Source organism: Anser anser (assembly GCF_964211835.1).
Source record: "Anser anser genome assembly, chromosome: 4".
NCBI lineage: Eukaryota > Metazoa > Chordata > Aves > Anseriformes > Anatidae > Anser > Anser anser.
This window is the reverse complement of record NC_139724.1, coordinates 23,131,825-23,151,071: the sequence shown is the minus strand read 5'-3', so window position 1 is coordinate 23,151,071 and position 19,247 is coordinate 23,131,825. Positions and strand designations below refer to the sequence as shown.

General features: G+C 35.5%; 1 long non-coding RNA gene across 1 annotated transcript in view; it reads right to left on the bottom strand.

Annotated features, from left to right (window-relative positions):
* Positions 1–15,180, bottom strand: part of LOC310899268 — a 64,615-nt gene extending 49,435 nt beyond the window's left edge. The window contains exon 1 of the long non-coding RNA XR_014584136.1: positions 11,428–15,180. This is a non-coding gene — a long non-coding RNA (uncharacterized lncRNA). The remainder of the gene's footprint in view (positions 1–11,427) is intronic.
* Positions 15,181–19,247: the final 4,067 nt, after the last annotated feature.

Here is a 19,247-nt window from a genome sequence, read left to right as displayed (position 1 = left end):
TTAAAAAATTATACTGGGAAATCTGTGTTGATATTAGTAGATCCAATTATCTCCCGCGATAATAGAATAATAGGTTTATTTATTTTATTTTTAATGGCCTACCAATTATGATGTCTGAAACACCTGAAAACAAAGGAACACAAAATGGCTCATGGCAGCTGTAATATAAATTATAAATTTACTTCTATAATTGAGGAATGGCCAGGAGGTTACAGTTACTGGTCAGGTGGAAAACAGGTTCCTTCATAACACAGGGGAAACAGCTAGATGAATGCAATACCTATGCATTACCTACCACACAGCCTTCTCACCACTTTCTGCAAATACTGAAAACTTGGACGGAATAACGCTTCACTAGGAAGGAGAAAATGTCACCTTATTCTGTTCCTTCTTGTCTTCTCCAACAGAATGTGTATGTACTTCTGCAGACATTTTTAAGAATATGATTAGAATATTTGGTCTATGGTTTTAGTCACCAAAGTTTATGTTAAAATAAAAATGTTAAAAAAGATATAGATAAATAATATATATATATAAAAAGGCCATTTTTGTTCAGATTGGAAGGGCCCTCAGGAGGCCTCTGTTTCAGCCTCCCACTTCAAGCAAGGTCTGCAGTGACACCAGAGGTCAGCTATGAGATCGGTATGTCTCTATCCACATCACCCAATCATGCGTTGTTCTATTGATCTTCTCAGAATTCCAGGATTGTGCTTCTTTTGACAAGCGACGTTGTGTTAGTCAAAATTATTGTCCGTGTTCTCTTGTCAAAAGGCTCTGACACAACACTGTAGCTTTAAAGCAAGTATGCTGAAACTTTTCCAAATCCTACACAGGGTGTGTAGAATTTCATGCCGTGATTTTCACATTTCCATTTTGATAGGTGTTTTTTTTTGTTGTTGTTGTTGTTGTTTGTTTGTTTGTTTTAAGTCCATCATGCATTCTGTAGCACGAAGCATACATTTGCTCGTTTTACTTCAATGAAAGATTGACTATTAGTGTGTCCATTTCTTTTGAAAGCACAACACCCAGTACGGTTGGTATCTAAAATCCTTTCAGGTCTCAAATGTTAAAAGTATTTTTAGGAAATCTAACCAGGTGAAATATCAGTAACTTAAGATTCATGAAAATGGAAAAGCTGACAAGGAGCTTTGATATGACACGAAGTGGAACTTCACTCACGCCCTTTCTGCTTTCAGCAAATATATCGTTTCTAGCATCTTCAGTGCAGTGTGTGCCAATCAATGCCATTGATAACCGGTAGTATTTTAAATATAAAAGTTAAGGTCACCTCAGTGTGAATATGAAAATGAGTGATGACTGTCAAATGAGAGAAATCCTTCAAAATGTGGACTGAATGTTGCTTGGCAACAGAATGCTTGTCTACTGCTGGAAGAGCCTGCGAGACTTACACAGTTGTTAAAACAGTGCCACTTAAAAATAGGAGGGAAAGTACGGTACTAACAGTAATCAACATCTCAGTAATCATTATGTAAACAGCCTATACCCATCAGTTCCTAATGAAAAAACAAGACTTGGAAGATACAGTAGCTTTAAGTCATAGTCTGCTCTCATTAAGACAGCAGCTGCACTCATGGACATCAGTAAAATTTATTTATTTTTTTTTTTAGGTTTTAGATTAATGTGATACATCAGTTTCTGAAAATAATTCAACCCACAAATATTTGCTCCATTCGGGCACAATACAGATAACTTATCTTTATGTCATTTGGATAACAAATAAGAAAACTGAATAATGTTTTATGTTGTTGTTTGGCACTTTATGTAAGATACATTTTAGAGTGCAAACCCACAAATTGCCTTTAATTTCCAGTCAGAGAGTGGAAAATCATGGGTCATTTCTTAAGGCCTTTAGCTGCTGGAATACTTGTGTTAAGCTGAGAAGGTTCTGGAGCACCCATAACTGGAATGAGCACTGGGAGAAGTTCTCTTACAGGTCCAAATCAGCCTGGCTGGTTTCCAAAAAAAACATTTTCAATGGGCTGTTTAATTAATTCTAAACTGACTTAGCTCGGAGAGCAGAAAGACTTCAGTACATATTTTTGTAAGACATTTTATCTACATTGCCTTCTAGAATTTAAGATAAAATTCTAGCCCTAGGGCATTGGGGTTACGGCCTGGTTAGAACTGCTAAAATTACAATAGTTCTCCTAAAATGTGTAATCTAAATTTATCTCCATAATAGTTTGTGTAGTTCTAACTGCCTATCTTAAAATAACTAAATATGATCCAATTTAATAAGCTAAGAAAATTCCGAGCAATTTCCCTCTTTAGAGTATTTTAATTTGGGTTAAAAAAAAAAAATCAAAGTTGCTTTTGAGATAAGGCTGTGTATGGCTTTAGAGAAATCCTCTGTTAGAGAGTCTTAAAAGACATCAAAAGATAATGCATTCCTATAGATGGTAAAAATATGCTTTGTATACTGTGACATAAATTTCAGTGAGGTTATACCTCTACAATGTCACTGTTAATGGAGTCATGAGTGGTAACAGAATTTCTCTCTTTGAGTTTACTTAAGGAAATTTGCATTTCTTTGTATTTCATCAATATTTCTTGATACCTGTTTCCTAGGTCTTAATTAAGCAGAAAAAAAACTTTTACATGCATTTCTGGTGAACTAAGCAATTTAGGGCTGAAATGGAAAAGCCTGTCTTACCTAACACTACATCATAAACTCTTCTAGAGTGATACTCACTTAGGTGAAGTATGGCAATACCTAGGTACAGCAAGCTCACTAAAACTGAAATTTTGATTTCAGCTCTGAACTTCCTTCCTGTTATAGGTTTATATTAGCCAGTGTTCAGTATTACTTTGATGTATCGTAGGTATTTTTGGTGCTTCAGTTGTTAAGTGACCATATGTAAGTGCATGTATATACAGCAGAACTATCCAGTCACAGATTACACACATCAGTCACTCCAATAGCTTCACTTCCAGCATCAGTAGGGAAATGAAATCATCGTAGGGAAAAGCAATAATCTGAGGGTACAGCAAATGTTCTGCTCTAAATACAGAAGTTTCTTGCCGTGTACACTAATCTCTTCTTTCATAGGAGGAATATTTTGCCTATGTGTGTTACTTACCCTCCTTGGGTCATTTTTCAGTCATTTCTAGCCCTGCACAAAGAGCCTCTGCCAGCAAGATATATATAGCTTAAAAGTAGAAAGCAGTTATTTATTGGCTGATGCACACAGAGATATCAATGATTTAAAAAGCTACTAGACCAAGTGCTAATATGCACTCTGGCTTGATAAGACACCCACAGTCTCTGCTGGCCAGGCAGGCACCAGCCAGGATGAGAAGGGCCAGCCTCCACTGCCCCTGAACCAGATCCTTTTTCACCGACTCTTTTTTTCCTCCAGGATTTTATACCATTTCATGCTGATGTTTTTCCTCTTGAAACCTTGAGCTACTAATGATCCAGTCCCAACGATCCTACTCTGTCTACAGTTTTACCTTTCTTATCTTGCATACCTCTACTCTGCCGACTTCCTCTCAACTTAGCAGCTTCCCCGGAGGTCTGAGGCAAGGTTATGAAGCTGAGCCATATCCAAGCCAGACCTTCACAGGCAGCTGCACCCTGTGGAGAGTGCGGAGGCGGTTACAGAAGGGATCACAGAGAGAGATGGGTACAGGCGCAATTCAGTTCATGACCAAAGACAGCAGCGAAAGCAGACCTGACCTCAAAAAGCTGTTAAAACTACATTGCTTTCCAAAGCCTGCTGACTGGTTTTATACCCTCCAAATCCTCAAACAATCACCGCTAACAGCACTCCCCACGCTGGTGTCATCTACCTTGCACACACACTGAATCCCTTTCAAATGTGAGGAAACGCCTTGCCCAGAGGCCCAAACACTGGGTTTCGGCGTCGCTGATCTCTTATTTGATTCCATTATTCCTGTTTCAAATATTGCCATGTGCACTGCAGTACCAGAGATTAAAGTCTGTATGGAAAAACACAGTTTCATTCCTTTCCCTTCAGAGAGAGAAAGAGAAAATATTTTTGTTCTCTACCCTCTGTATGGCTAAGAAAGATAGTTCGGAAGTAATGAGATCTTTCATCCTTTCACCTCTTTCACCTTGAATAGGAGACAGGGATAGGAACAAATTGAATTTTTTTTCTCTTTCTTTTGGCAGAAAGTGTCAGTCATCTCTGGGATGACAACATATCTAGGGCTGCTGCAAGCAGCATAAATACATAATTGTATTTCTGATTAAATATCTTATAGCTAGTGAAGGGCCAGTTGTTTATTACCTCCTAGTTAGTTCCACAGTGCCCACCCTTGAAATCTTAAGAAAATTTGACCATAAGGAGTTTACTACGGGGGAGGTAAGTAGGTCACATTCCCCAGAATATCAAGTTTAGAGCAATCCCATTGATTCCATTAGGTAATTTTCATGCTGACTCGCTGTAGCCAATACAGGTGAAAAATCAACATGTCCTAGATACATGTGCCTGTCTGAGTTCTGGGAGTCACAATGCAGTCCAGAGACTGAGGGAACTTTGTACAACTATTGTGTAGTTAAATTATGTTCATTAGATAGGAAGCAATTTTGTTTGCTTGCAGGAGTATCTAAGATCACAAATGAACTACAACAAGAGACCAATTATCCCTCCATACCTTCTTCCTTCCCAGTTTCAGCAAATGCCAGACACTTCAGACAAAGACAGTTGTGCAGACGGTACTTTCCCAAAGGAAGACAGAAACTTCAGTTCACATTTTTAGCTCTTCTTATAGATAATCAAATAATTATTGTATTACGCTTTATTTTATGTCCATCCAATTAGGGTTAGTTTGGACATGAATAAGCGGTTATTGACCAAATCAATAGTCTCAGCAATGTTACAGTGCACATAAAATAGTTACAAGAATAAAATCAGTTGTTATATTAACCACTGGCAAAGAATGGTCAGGCTAAGCATTGAACTAACATTGCCTCATTAGGTTATATTCAGATTAAGAAGAAGACAGGAACAAAAGGAAGTAATTTTTTTAAAAATTAGTCTTCCATTTCCTTTCCACACTTTAGATTAATTAGAATTTACCACTAAAAGAGCCAGACAGTACAATTAAGTTTTACAGCAACCATATTAAAGTTTTTAAAAACTGAGCTTCTACTTCCCCATAAATCCCGGGGGCAGTTACAATTAAATTAGGCTTTGTCATCTGAAATAACAGAATGAGATACATAATATGCCACACACTGTCTGGAACAGGAACCCAGCTAATCAAGACAGTGACCTAGCATATTGCTACTTCAAAAATACAGCAGTAGTACAGCACTACATACATATCTGGAAACACTTCTCTTCTGAGAGTGCATTAATGTGGAAGTTATTTCATGTTTCTTCTCCCCGATAGCAGTACTGAGCTAGAGCAGAATGAACAAGGTGTGACAGATAAGTTATAAAACAGATTTCACCTCTTTTCCCCTTCCAGTTTTGGCTTGTCCGTGAAATGGTCAAGTTCTTCCCACAGGTATTAGGTGCTAAATAGAATCTGAATAATTTCCTTCCCCTGATTTTCTGTTTTGAACTTATTGCCCAAAATCCGTGTTGCGTTTTTAGTTGACAGCTCTCCTCTTCATGAACACAACTGTTGGAATATCACTACATTTCACAGAAAATAACCAAATCAATAACTTTAAACAGAAGTATTTTAGAAACTTGGTACGTGATTTTGGCTCTGCTACTTTTCTGAGGGAATCTTTTGTTTAAATGCTGGGTCACTGATGAGAATATGAGAGACAAGTGTTTTTGTTTGCCCCTGTTTTATATAGAGTGGCCTATGGCCTCTCTGAAATATATTCATAAGAGTGCTGAGTATATCCTGGCCTTTACAGCAGCAGGAAAAGAGTTACAGGATCAAGACAAAATGATGAGTCCAAGGCAGCCACTAGGAAGCACTGTAAGTTCAGCTCAAATCCTACTCACCTCTGGGAATTAGCTGACCTAGTGGTAGATCTTTGTGCTTTCCTTCATAAAGAGAGTGAGAAACCAGATTTTTCTTTCAAAATGTGATCAGAAAAAAATTATGGGGATAGCACAGTCCCCAACATCATTCATCACTTCCAAAGGTGAAAAGCTAGAGCTGCTTCTTCATCTGATGAGATATTTCATACCTCACAGGAGAGTAACCTACCTTTCTGGCTGAATTATTCAGAAGCAGAGAGGTTTCAGATGAGCACTCTCTTGTTATTCAATTAATGTTCAATTGATTAAGCTATTCAGTTAATATTAACATAGGCACAGAGCGATCTGAATTAGATTTAGGCATGATATACCTGTGCTGACCTGCTTATCGCAAGCAATTCTGAGGTACGTCTCAGTATGCCCAGAAATAAAATTTCAAGCATCTGGACGAAGGTACAGTGACTTCTGCAAATCTGAAACAAAGCAACAGCTCTTGATTTGAAAATCGTAAGCAGGAGTTAGGAGAGAAAATCAGAATCTTGAACGATCTCCAAGAAAAAAGTCAGGTGTTGTATGTGCTATTTAGGCAGTGTTTAGACATTTACATTCTGATCTGTTTGGCTGTATTTTTGTTTGTGCTTTTTTGTTTTGCGTTCTTTGGTTTTGTTTTCTTTTGTTTTGTTTTCTGAATCACTAACACATATTCTTGTGACCTTGGAATGTTTCTGGCAAATGCTTTCCAAGCTTTTAGCACTATGCAATTGCACATGTCTAGCGCTACCACAGCCCCCACTCAGCTGCCTTTCTAGGCACTTTTCTTTTGTCTCCAGGTTATCAGAAAATAAGCACTCGAACTCTGCATTTCTTGGTAACATCAGTTTGCTATGCGTGTTTCAAAAACAGCTCTCTCTTGGAGTTGCTTTTGCTACTAATGCAAAACAATACTAGGGCACAGCAAAGGTAAGTTACTTGCCTAAGAGATGTTAATGTAAATTTCCCCAAAAGTGCTTGCAAAAGGACATTTGCTTGCAATTTGTATCCTAATTATTTTACGGACTCTTGCACAGTAAGTTTCACAGACCTCTCACTGGATGAGTGAAATGATAGTGAAACACAGCAAAGATTCGGTGCATTTGGTTCCTCATAATGGCATTATAGCCCAGACAGATGCAGATACCTGACCTGTTGCAAGTGGAGTGATGAGAGAGATCTTACTACTACGTTACATATTTGTCCAATTCCATAATTTCAAGCACAGTTTGGCCAAGGCAGCTCGCCATCTAATAAAACATTGGGAGAAAGCACTGATAATTGGTATTAAAATTTAAAGAAACAATGTATCTCAATTCCAGTTTTGTCATTTCAGTATGAATACTTGACACTTCACAGATTAGGGATTTTTATTTAAACAGTTAATATCTATCATCCCTGAAATTATGTTTACTTCATGGCATCTGACATGTCTCTTGCTTTGCAGTAGCTGTTTTCATTTCTATAGTCTCAACGATGGATGGCAATGTATGATCAGCAATACAGCACCTTCAAAAGTGCCATAAACAGGCACTTAGGAACTCAATGAAAGATGATACCATTTTCTAGTGGACAGAGTGCTTAACTCCATTAGTGTCATAGGTTGATTAAATCATCCTACATCACATTTCAAATGCACTGCAACCAATTAAGTCAGCCCATTGGTGCTCGATACATCTTTGCTTTTCTATGGTCATGAGGATTTTGTGAAAATTTTTTGAGGTAGCCTGTAAGTCAAATGACTTATCATGCTATAGTTATACCTAACACACATTGTCAAAATAAAAAGGATTAAAATATATTCATTCAGGTGTTTTAGTATAGAAAATCACTGTAAAAGAAAGTCTTAATCGCACACTTTGGAGGGTTATCCCTAACTACAGCAGGAAAGTAAAGGACTATACAAACCAACCAACTGGAACAGACTAAAAAATAAGCTACATTCATTTTTCAGCCAGGTCCCTATTGTGGCAACTTCTCCTTGTAACTTTAATATTTCACCTGAATGATAATATCACTAAGAAGACACTGAAAAGGATGAATTTGATCCCCAACATCTTTCTAGATCCACCTAGCCAGCACATTTCAAAAGCATTTCTGATTATTCAGTTGTTCAGTTTATTTCCACATTTCTAACACCACATAGTTGCTACACTACTATCAGAAAAATTTTTACTATCAGAAAAATTACTGAATGTTTTCAGCAGTATCTCCAGGATTCAACACGTGCTCACACTGAATGTTCTTTATCACAAGTTCCTGACAGAAATAAAAAAGATCACACATGTACATGCCAGACAGCAAAGACAGAAAGTATGGCAACAAAGACATGCTAGCTCCATGACAAGTAAACAATCCCTACATTCAATACTTGAATTTTTTGTGGGGTAGAAATTTTTAGTTCTTCCGCTGTCTCTCATACATCTCAATTTTGCAAGCATCAGTGAAGGATCAACTTCTAAAACTTATCGGGACTCTGTATCTATTCTGGTCAAAACAGGAACAGAAGAAATCCTCTTTTATTCCCAGACTTAACTGCATTTTATTATCAGTTTTCCATCATTACTTCACCAGTTTTTGACAACTTCCTTGTAGGATCACTGGAATATATTGCATGCAGGCTTTTCGTTCACAAAGTTATTTGATCTTTCTTTGACAGAAGCTGGATGTTGTGTTGGTTATATTGTCATTGCTTGCTTCACATAAGTGCATTTGTTATATCTTTGCTTTTTCATAAATAAAAGATTGATATGTATAAGGTATACTGGGTTTGACTGGGATGGAGTTAATTTTCTTCATAGCAGCCCATATTGTGCCTTTTTTTTTTTTTTTTTTTTTTTACATTTATGACTGAAACAGCATTGATAATACACAAACATCTTAGCTATTGCTGAGCAGTGCCTGCATAGCATCCAGACCTTCTCCATTTCTCAGTGGCAACACAGCAAGGAGGCTGGGGGTGCACCAGAAGCTGGGAGGGGACAGCTGGGACAACTGACCCAGAATGACTGAAGGGATAGCCCATGCCATGCAGTACCATGCTCAATGATAAAATCTGGGGAGGGACTGAGGAAGTGGCTGATGGGTGCTTAGCTGCTAGCTGAGGTCAACCCACCACAAATGGCCTCAATCAATATAACCCTTTATACCATATACATGGTTCTGTATTTCAATGGAGATGTTTAGTAGAAAGATCTAATGCTTGGATTACGTTAAAACCTACCAAAAACTCTGAAATTCTCAATTATGATGTGATAGATATATCATTTTACACATTAAAAACAGAATTGAAAAGAACTAGGGAATATACAGGAAGGTGAAATAAGCATGGATTAGATACCTTATATTGTCAGAGTGAAACCTTATCATCCTTAATGATAACATTCAAATGGAAATGAAGGAAGCCAATATTTCAGCTATGATGTTTTCCATCTCTAATTCTTATAATTCTGCTCAAATATTATTAGAAGCAGACAAAAAGAGGAAAAATCTCATGTGTATTGATGCTAATTCCTGTGTCCTAGAATAGTGAGTACAAGTGTCTCAATTTTGAAGATGCATTGTAGTCTTGGCAATATTGGGATTTAGCAACACAATACTTAATGACATTGCCTGATGTACAAGATAACACAGAAGTTCCTGATGAACATAGCAGTCAGAACAGAACTAGCATCAAAAAAGGACATTTTCATGTTTCCTTTAAGTAGCACTGTGCTACTAGCATCTAAGGAGGTCTTCATGACAGCTGAGAATGCTAGAAAGTACTTTCTTTGGTTGCAGAGGTAAGGCTTCATTCAACCTGCCCATTTCCCCCATGGTTTTCCTAGTTTTATAACTGGAGGTGCACAAAATTAATGTGCTGCAAAGGTAGTGATGGTTTCACGGAGACTTCTTTAGTTTATTATTTATAGCTTGCACTGTGGGCCAGGAGAGTGAAGGAAAGAGAGAACTTGCATACTAAAATCAATACAAATAATAATAGCCTCTTACAAGAGAAGCCTCAGGGGCTGAATATCTCTGGGTTCCTTTTTTTACATAAATGATCTCAGTGGATTATTGTTTCAATGTTTTGTGCTGTCAGTCACAGTCAGGTAGCAGCTCTCTTTTTGTCCCATGGAAATCTTCTCACTTCTATGTGCCAAAATAAAACAAAATTACATAGCAGCAGGTAGCCCATGATGGCTTCTCTGAGCATCTTCAGCAGAACAGCATTACAACAAAATCAGTAATCCATGCTGTTCATGGGCTCTTTTTCAGACACACACCCTGTCAATCACTGCCAAAGTGGCCAAATGTGATCCCACATTATATCCAAACTTTCTCATACCAGAACAACTTGGGGCTGTGGCTCAATTATTTGTTGTGTTTTATTTTCACTTATTTTTAGCAAGCAAAACACACTGAAAAACAAAAATATTCATTTGGGCCATAGGAACATTCATATTTGATAACATTACTGCCAGTTTAATAGGAGTGTGCATTAGGATTCTGCGGAGTTCTGAATACCTTGATATTAGGTAAACCAAAGACATTCAGATGTCTCTGAATGTGTGCATATAACAACAATATTCAGTGCCTATATTTTTCTACAGACATTTTATTTTGCCTGAGGAATCTACTTATTTGTGTTATTCTACTTAATATTGTACTATATACAGAGGAGAAATGACATTTTATCATCATGCATTTATTTTCTTATTAGTCATCTTTTAGGAAAAATATTCAATGACATATTCAAATTGTTTTTAAAAGTTTATAGTTACTATTATTGTATAATTACAGTCTGGAGGTATAAAATCTTGCATAAAGTAAATAATCTCTTTAAAAAAATAGACCTTGATTACTCCAGTAACTGACTTGTTCATTGCTTATAGCAAACATATTACTGTCTGAATTTTTATATTTTTATAGTATTATGCTACTAAAACAGTATTATTATTTTGCAACAAGAGGCATATTTTCATTGGATCCCTTTTGAGTATTTGTTCCCTTTCATATTCAGATAATTTAGGAACATTTGAGGAAAATTATTTAAGATGTCTGCATTTTCTGGATTTTAGAAGTTCAGCAGTCAGCATTTTGACTCATTCCTGGCAAGTAAAAAGTTATTTTCTCTCCAGCGAACTTTTCACGGAAACCATTCAGCTTTTGACTGAAGTTGTGGTCCATGTGCAACAGTGGCAGTTTTAGAAACATACCTCAAGAAAAGGGACAGGAAAGGTTTCGACCCACACTAGAAACTTCGCTGAAAGACATTGAAGGCAAGCCTCTGTATCACTTGTGAGTACTCACAGAATGTTATTTCTTTAAGACCACAGGAGCTAGAGAAATGGAGGAATTCATTGCCAGAAGCTACACAGTGAAACTAAAAAGTATGGAATAGACCAGACTATCAAAAACATTTTGTAATTTTTGCTAGATCTTCGAAACTATATTAATGCCTAACTTCCATTGCAAGCAGTACCTTAAATGTCTTAAAGGAGCAGAGGTCCTGAATGTGTTCTCTTTCTTGAAAGGGTCCATGCTTAGTTCTAGGAGAAAATAATAATAATAATAATAATAATACACACACACAGAGAAACCTCTTATCGTTATTATGTGACAGATTATGCTGATTGATGTTTAGGTTCAGTGTTTGCTGTGGCAGAAGTACACATGACTTCTAAAATGCAATTATGCTTTTTCCGTCTACATTGTTATAATAGCTAATTACACAATATCTGTTTTTACTTGATGTTTGATGTTTCTTCCATTTACTGAATTCTTCTTCTTATGCAGCATACTCCTTGGTAGATCTAGGAGTCACGTTAGACATTCTGTATTGTTTATACTAATCTAATCACAATTACTAATGTTATCACAAATTTTTTCTCTCCACTACAGTTTGTAATTTAAGGTTATATACTACGTCAAATTATTGATATTTATGTATTTGCTTGCATTTATGAGAAATTCTATTTTTCACATTCTGTACAATACTATGGAAGTTGTTTGCATAAAGCACTGAAAGGTAATGTTTTTTTTCTCTGACTTAATGGTAATTTTTAAAGCTAGTAAAATAGCACTAATTCTCAGAGATGTTTTCAGCAAAGCTAAAACTAATGACTATTACTGTAACTTAATTGGAGTACAAATCAATTGCTTTTCTTTTCATTTAAAGCCTCTTGTAACATCTTTACAAATAACAGATTTTTATTTTTCAGGGCCTTTTTTAATCTTTAAACAGAACGGGATAGTAATTTACCCTGTAGAATAAAGAATAACAAAACCTTTTTTATTACAGCATTAGCTCTAACCAGTAAGTTAGCACAACTATGTCTTCAACAGTCATCTAATTTTCTATATCTGTTACACTTTGGGCTTTCCGGATGGGAATTTAGGGGTAAGATACACCACTTACAATGAGGTACTTAATAAGCAGGATACCACAGCTGGTGTAGAGCAGTTTCCAGTTTATCACTTGCACACATGATCTGTACAGAACACACTCACACCAGTCAGGACCTCCAGTCTCTATCCAGCTCCATGGACTTGGGGGGCCAGTACACTCATTATGGGTAGTTTCACATCCTGGCTGGCATTCAGCAGTCTCACCTCTGGCTCAGCCTTCAGCACAGTATTGGAAATCTGTGGGCACATCTTCGATCACCCAAAGCTACTGCTTTTGTTATTTGCAGGCTCTGACTTAGATGGTTGACTTAAACTGCCAGTGGCAACTGGGTTACATCAGCCCAGGACAATCCCTTTGATTTTTCCTATATTTAAAGCCAACTAGCTGTTCTTACTGAGGCTAATATCACCTTCTAGCTTACTGCCTCAAATGCATTATAGGGACATAAGCTGTGAAAAAGTTCACTCATACTTTTGTTTATTTCTGTGTATACCTAAAGCGATAGGAATGAGCAGATGTAGTTGAGAGCTTTTGGGCACATCTGCCCAGTAACCACTACCCATGCTTGGTTTGTTTTCCCAGGGCATACCAGTATCACCGAATGAATAAAGAGGTGAGCAGTTATAGTCATGATATCACCTACCTGGCAGTGCTTTTTAGCTGAGCTCACCTTGTGGAAAGGCTGTGGCCAAACTGGGGAATTGTCTGAATATTTTGAACTTATAAAACCATTTGCCTTGAAATTTGACAGTATGCTGGAACCTGTGCAGAAACATAAATATTTATTATAACTGCTTGTTTCCCAGTCTGCATCTTCCAAAAATTAAGGCTTTATTGGAATTCCTGGATATAAGCTAGTTCATATGTTATATGTCTTTAAAAGAAATAGTAAATAACAAAGCTTGCTAAATCTATGAAGTAAAGTGGTTGCCATGCTAATTACACTCACTGGCAGAGTTAGGCTCTTCTGAGCTCTCAGCCATTTAGGATGTAGTCCCTCCCGCGCGGGCTTCTCCTTCAGCCTGCACACACAGCCCTGCTGTTGCCTGGCTGCTCCAGGCGTGGGGATCACAAAGGCAGCACACACAGTCAGGGGTGCTGCCTAACACTTAATGATGAAATATGCACACACCAATATTTTTTGCTTTATATAGCATGTGGGATCAAAGGTGCACAAGGAGAAAGAGCAGGTAAGGAAAAAAGCCTTACCTGAGCTTTCCTAAACCAATATTTATTATGATAGGTACTCTGATTATAGACAACTGAATTCAGGGACCTAAGTTGTCCCTTCCAGCTTACTGTTACTATGATTTTGATTATAGGTGTATAATTCCAAATGAGTAGTATTTGAATCCTGTGTGCTGGAGGACCTACTCTGTATTTCACATGTAGTAGTGTCTGGCCTTAAACAGGGAACAGATTCACCCTTCCATATGGTGTACGAGAATTTTATAGCCTTCACCTTCTTTGTGGCTATTGTTTGTTTTTAAACACCATTTCATAGAGAAATCTTTAAGATTTTTTAGTTTTTACCTGTATTCTCAATTACCTTATATTTTTCACTCTCATATTAAAATTTTCTGTCCCTTATTTTAACACCCTACTTAAAATGCATAAACAATGAGAACGTTTGTCTAATCATGATCTAATATGGATAATTTCATACAAAAAAAAAGGAGGAAAAAATGAATAAGTAATAGGATATGGTTTTCTGAGCAGGATAAATATAAAACAGAAAACCTTAGAAATATGGCCATAAGGTGGAATGACTGGATGTCTCTACATAACATTCCAATAGTCTTGCCATTTTTTGAGTTGCAGGCAATTAGCATAAAATAAAAAGTTTAGTTTTGTTGCTGCACCATCTTATCTCCAAGTGTCAATAGTATCCATATCTAATTTGAGCCAGTCTGTGAAGTTAGACACTGAATTCTTTCTAAATGATAAGATGTCACTTACCATGACATTAGAAGGCTGCTAACAAAGAACCTGTATAACAGTTCTTTCTTATGTAGCTCTCATCTTTTGTGAGTTACTGAATTCAGAGGAAGATGAATTCTAGAAGGAGACACTGGAATTTACAGCACTTGAGAAAAAAAAATCATCCATTCAGACAGTTGTTTAGATTTCAATACAGTCTGTTTGCTCAACCTTGCGAAGTTTGAAGTTCACCGGTGCTGTTGTTAGAAAGCTGCAGACATGCTATTTAAATTTTTGTTAAACCTCTACCAAGACTTCATCAAAATATTTTTTATGATATCCTGTGTAACATGTTGAACTTAAAGATGATAAATGGCAGTAATGAACTACTATATTTCCTGAATTAAATTTTTTTCCTGTACTCTTATTTCTTCTTATTTAGCACAGTGTACATTGTATAGGAAGCGCCACTGTTATCAGATCATCTAAATCACACAACACTTTTTTTCCAGGATAAAAATTCAAACTCAGTCTTTTGTTTGAAAAATATTTCAGCTTATTAGTTAAAACATAATTGCAATAGTTTTAAAACAATTGTGATCTAAAGCATCTTTCCATTTTAATTCATAATGTAATACAAAGTGTGCAAAGCATTCTAATACATGCCATTTAGCATGATCTTTACAGTTTCTTGAGCCATGCGCAGTCTCAAGAGTAACAATCTTTGTTGACTAATCATCACTTATTAGTATTGTTCCCGTGATCCCTACCCACTCAGGTTACAGCAGCAAACACTTAAGTGTGTACAGCTTTTCTTGAAAATGTTATTTGTGTTATGAAATTAAAAAAAAAAGCATAATTAGCAAAGTTATATTTACCCAATAATAAAGACAATTTAATTAAAAGAAAAAAACAGCACATTTGAAAAAAATCAGAATGCAGTGGATATACCTGAAAAGACAAAACAATAATTCAGTGGAATTAGCGTTCACTATCTGTAATGACTTACCATGAAGACCATACTTTACCTTGAAGGAGGTCTACCTTTCTAATTAAGATAGAATATTATATGCAACCATTTTTAAATTCTGTCTTGTGTCCCCTCAGGCTGTATCATCATAAAATCTTCTGGTCTGTCTTGCAAAAACAATGGTGCTGATGAAATAATGTTGAATTTTGCTCAGGTAGCAGAGAGCTGGGCTAGTGAATTGATACACGAGCTCATGTCTGTCAGTCCTGCAACTGATATTGCTATTACTACAACTTGTCTTTTTTTCCTCCAAGTGAACATAGTCAGTGAATACTAATTACAAATTCATTTTTATCTGTGTAAGAATTAAGTGAAAACAAAACATACAATAACTTACATTTGGTACTAACTAGATTGCCAGATGTGAATGTAGGAAATGTTGAGTATCAATATAGAAAAATATAGACAACTAGAGGAAAAAAAAAAGTGGGATTGAACTATACCTGAACCTTCTGTAACTGATACAGAAGGAAATCTAAAAATTTTCATATAAAAGAAATAAAATAAAAACAGGGGGGAGTGTTGAGCAAATATCCCACCAATAACTTATCCTCAGCTTTCAGATGTTATTATGGACCAATATCATACCTGTTGTCTTCCTCACTTTCTCCCCCAAGCCGTATTTCTTTCTTATCCCCCCCCCTCAATCTTCTTTTTTATTATTATTATTCTTGTTATTTTTGTCAAATATTTGTTCTGTATAATTCATTAAAAAGTTAATTGGATTTTTTCTACTCTCTGCAATAAAAATATTTACAATTTACCTCTTTATTAAAATACCTCCTTTTTCTTCCCAAATTGGTGAAGCAGAGTTATCTACTTCAAGGGTATTGATAATAAAACCTTGTCCATTTTGCCAGCATTTATTTTACTAGTTTTTAAAGTTATAGTTATTTGTAACTGCACATTATTCAGATAGAAAGAAGTAAGGAGGAAGGAAGCTTGAACACAGGTAGGGAAGGACTTTGGAAAAATGGTTGGTCTCATAGAAGGCAAGTGATATGTTGGTGATACCCAACAATTTCTCCACAGGACAAGAAATGGGACCCATCTCAGATATTCAGATTACAACAGTATTAAACCTCTTTCACTCAAGTTTATGAGCTGATGAGTACAATACTTATAGATGCATATATACATAGTGATTGGTTGAGACAAACAAAGATTTCTAAATGATGGTTATGCAACTTTCTTCATCTGCTCATTTTCAGGAAGAGTCTCGATTAAGTACTTGCATGCAATTGAAATGCAAAATATTAACCAATTTATGCAATTACTTCAAACAAGTTTTTTTTCCTGATTAATTCTAAGGAGAATAAGTATCCAGATACTTGGAGTCAAGATTTTTTTTTTTTTTAATATTTCCCTTTTTAAGGGATCTTTACTGCCAGAGGTTAAGATTTATAGTTCCAAATATCACGAAGTTTAGATAAGTGTGAGGAAAACAGAGTGTTAAAGTTACCTTGATATAATAATGACTAAACAGACAACTCTTATTCTGACTTGGGATAGGAAGGGGTTTGTTCTTGGTCTCAATTTTACCATGCATGTAATCTAGCAGTATCAAACATTTCTACCTATTGCAAGAGTTAAAATTAAGTTTCAGTGATGAATTGCATTTCAAGAAAGATTTAAAATCTGAAGAAAAAAGTATCTCAAAACATTAACAAAATGTTTGGACTAATCCCAGTTATTTTACTCTTTATGTTCCTAAAAAGGAATTAAATTTTTACTCAAAATGAAATCAGTGTTTGGTTTAGAGTCATTAAAAGAATTTAACAATAAATATGCAACATAGAAACAGCCTATTTGTTAATGTCATAATACAGCTAGAATATGAAATAAGAATGAGAAATGACCACAGCTGAAGCTCTGGCTACAGTCAGGAAAAAAAAAAAAAAAAACATGCATACACACACACATCTCAGCTGTAAGGGAAGGAAGACAGATGTAGTAAACCCATATGAGACCATAGTGCCTTCAGCTGCTTACAGGGCAAATATCAAAATATCAATACCTCTATCTTGTGGAAGTCTAGCTTTCATTTTACTCTTTGCATTGAACATGATGAGTCTTCTTGTAAAGAGAAATCAGTAAGGCTACCCTTTTCTCAGATATTTTGCTTATCTAAGCTTACTATGTTTTAGTATCTTCTTTTTTCCTTTGATAAACTATGTTCCAGTGAGAAAGCGTTTCATGTTCTTTGCTTATACATTTAAAACACTGAAGAAAATATTACATATTCATTTTCATGCAACAAAACAACTCTGTTCTTGAAAGTCTATAAGATGTCCTGAAAGACAAGGACTGTATCAGGCCAATAGTTCTGTTTCAGTAAGTCATAAGCACTAAACTTTTTAACCAGTTATTTATATGTAAAAGAACTTTATCCAGTTGTATTCATCAACAAAATATGTCAAGCTCTAGAAGTAAAAGACAACTGCTACCTATTCAGAGTAACAACGTATGAGATTTTTAGAAGGAAAAAAGAAGAAAATATTAGCCAAATGAAAACAAGCAATCAAATTTGCTCATAAAAGACACTAATGAGCATAATATAAAAATCATAATAGAGAAATCCAATATAGATTAAAAATGACATTTTTCAAAAGTGAAATTAATCAGGACTTTATGGCTAGCACTTCCAATTTTTATTACATGTTTTAAGTAATCTTACAGCAAGATGTCATCTTGATTTCAGCTGGATATTCAGGCAGAAATCTTCTTTAAGATAGATAGTAACTCAGATAGTATACTCAGAAATGTTATTGTCATGTTGAAATTTATTCAATTTCTTGAAACACCATTCTTCTCGTACTTGATTTTCTTGTTTTCTTACATTCTATAGGAATCAGTTTGGATTTCCTTTTTTGAAGATTCTAGTTTGCAGAGCAAAAGCCATTCTGAATGCTAGAGTCTTCTACCCATTGCACCAATTACTGCCTATTACTCAAGTAAGCAAAATGAAGATAGATTGTTCTCATCTCAGGATGGCATGATATACAAGAAATGATCTTCTTTCTCTTTGCAACTAAGCTTTTAATCATTTATTATTAATAAAATTCTGTAAATTATACACATAATCAGAAAAGGTTCACAGGTAATTTAGGAGATGAGGTGAGTTTTCTTTTATGAGCGTAAAGCTTCAGTAGTTTAGTTATACCCTATATTGTCAAAGGTAGTATAGGAACCAGGGACAATAAAGTGTTCTAACTTGTGGCACTGATAAAGAATGAATTTTCAATAGCATTTTTACTAAAAGTTAGTGCTTTAAAAGTTTATGAGAAGTAAGAATGCTTAGCATATCAGGGTGCTGTATATCCTTAATACATTCATGGAGACTTCTTGAAGTGCACGGACCTGTATACACAATACAGCTTTTTATTGTTGACCTGGTCTAGAGCCCTGTGAGTATTTTTACAGTACATTATTTTTTTAGAACCAATAAATTACTCATCTTAACCATTGAAGTATAAACATGACGACTTTTTGTCAGGCTTGACTATGATACTATTACAATGAATTATGGATTTTAGTGGTTATCTGCTTTTGATGTGGTGCAATAAATCATGATCATTTATGATTGGTTCTGAACTTGATATTGGTTTTTCATATAGTCTGTACTACATCTGCTAGGTTCTTCAGAGTTTTACTTTTAAAGATGTCAGAGTATTTCAAGATAACATCACACTGATTTAAAATTATTTGAAAAGCAGAAGCAATAGAAAAAATTTAAAAAATGAAACATTTTCAGACCTCTCTTCTATTCCATATACAATTATATACATTGAAAAAAAAAAGCGAGCTCAAAATTCATAATATTTTGTTAAAAGACGAGAAAGTGAGAATAAAAAAAAAAAAGAATTGGCCTATGTGTAAGTTGGCAGATATTGGCAGTTGATTCATCTAACAGCAGTGTTAATCTTACCTTCTTTACACCCAA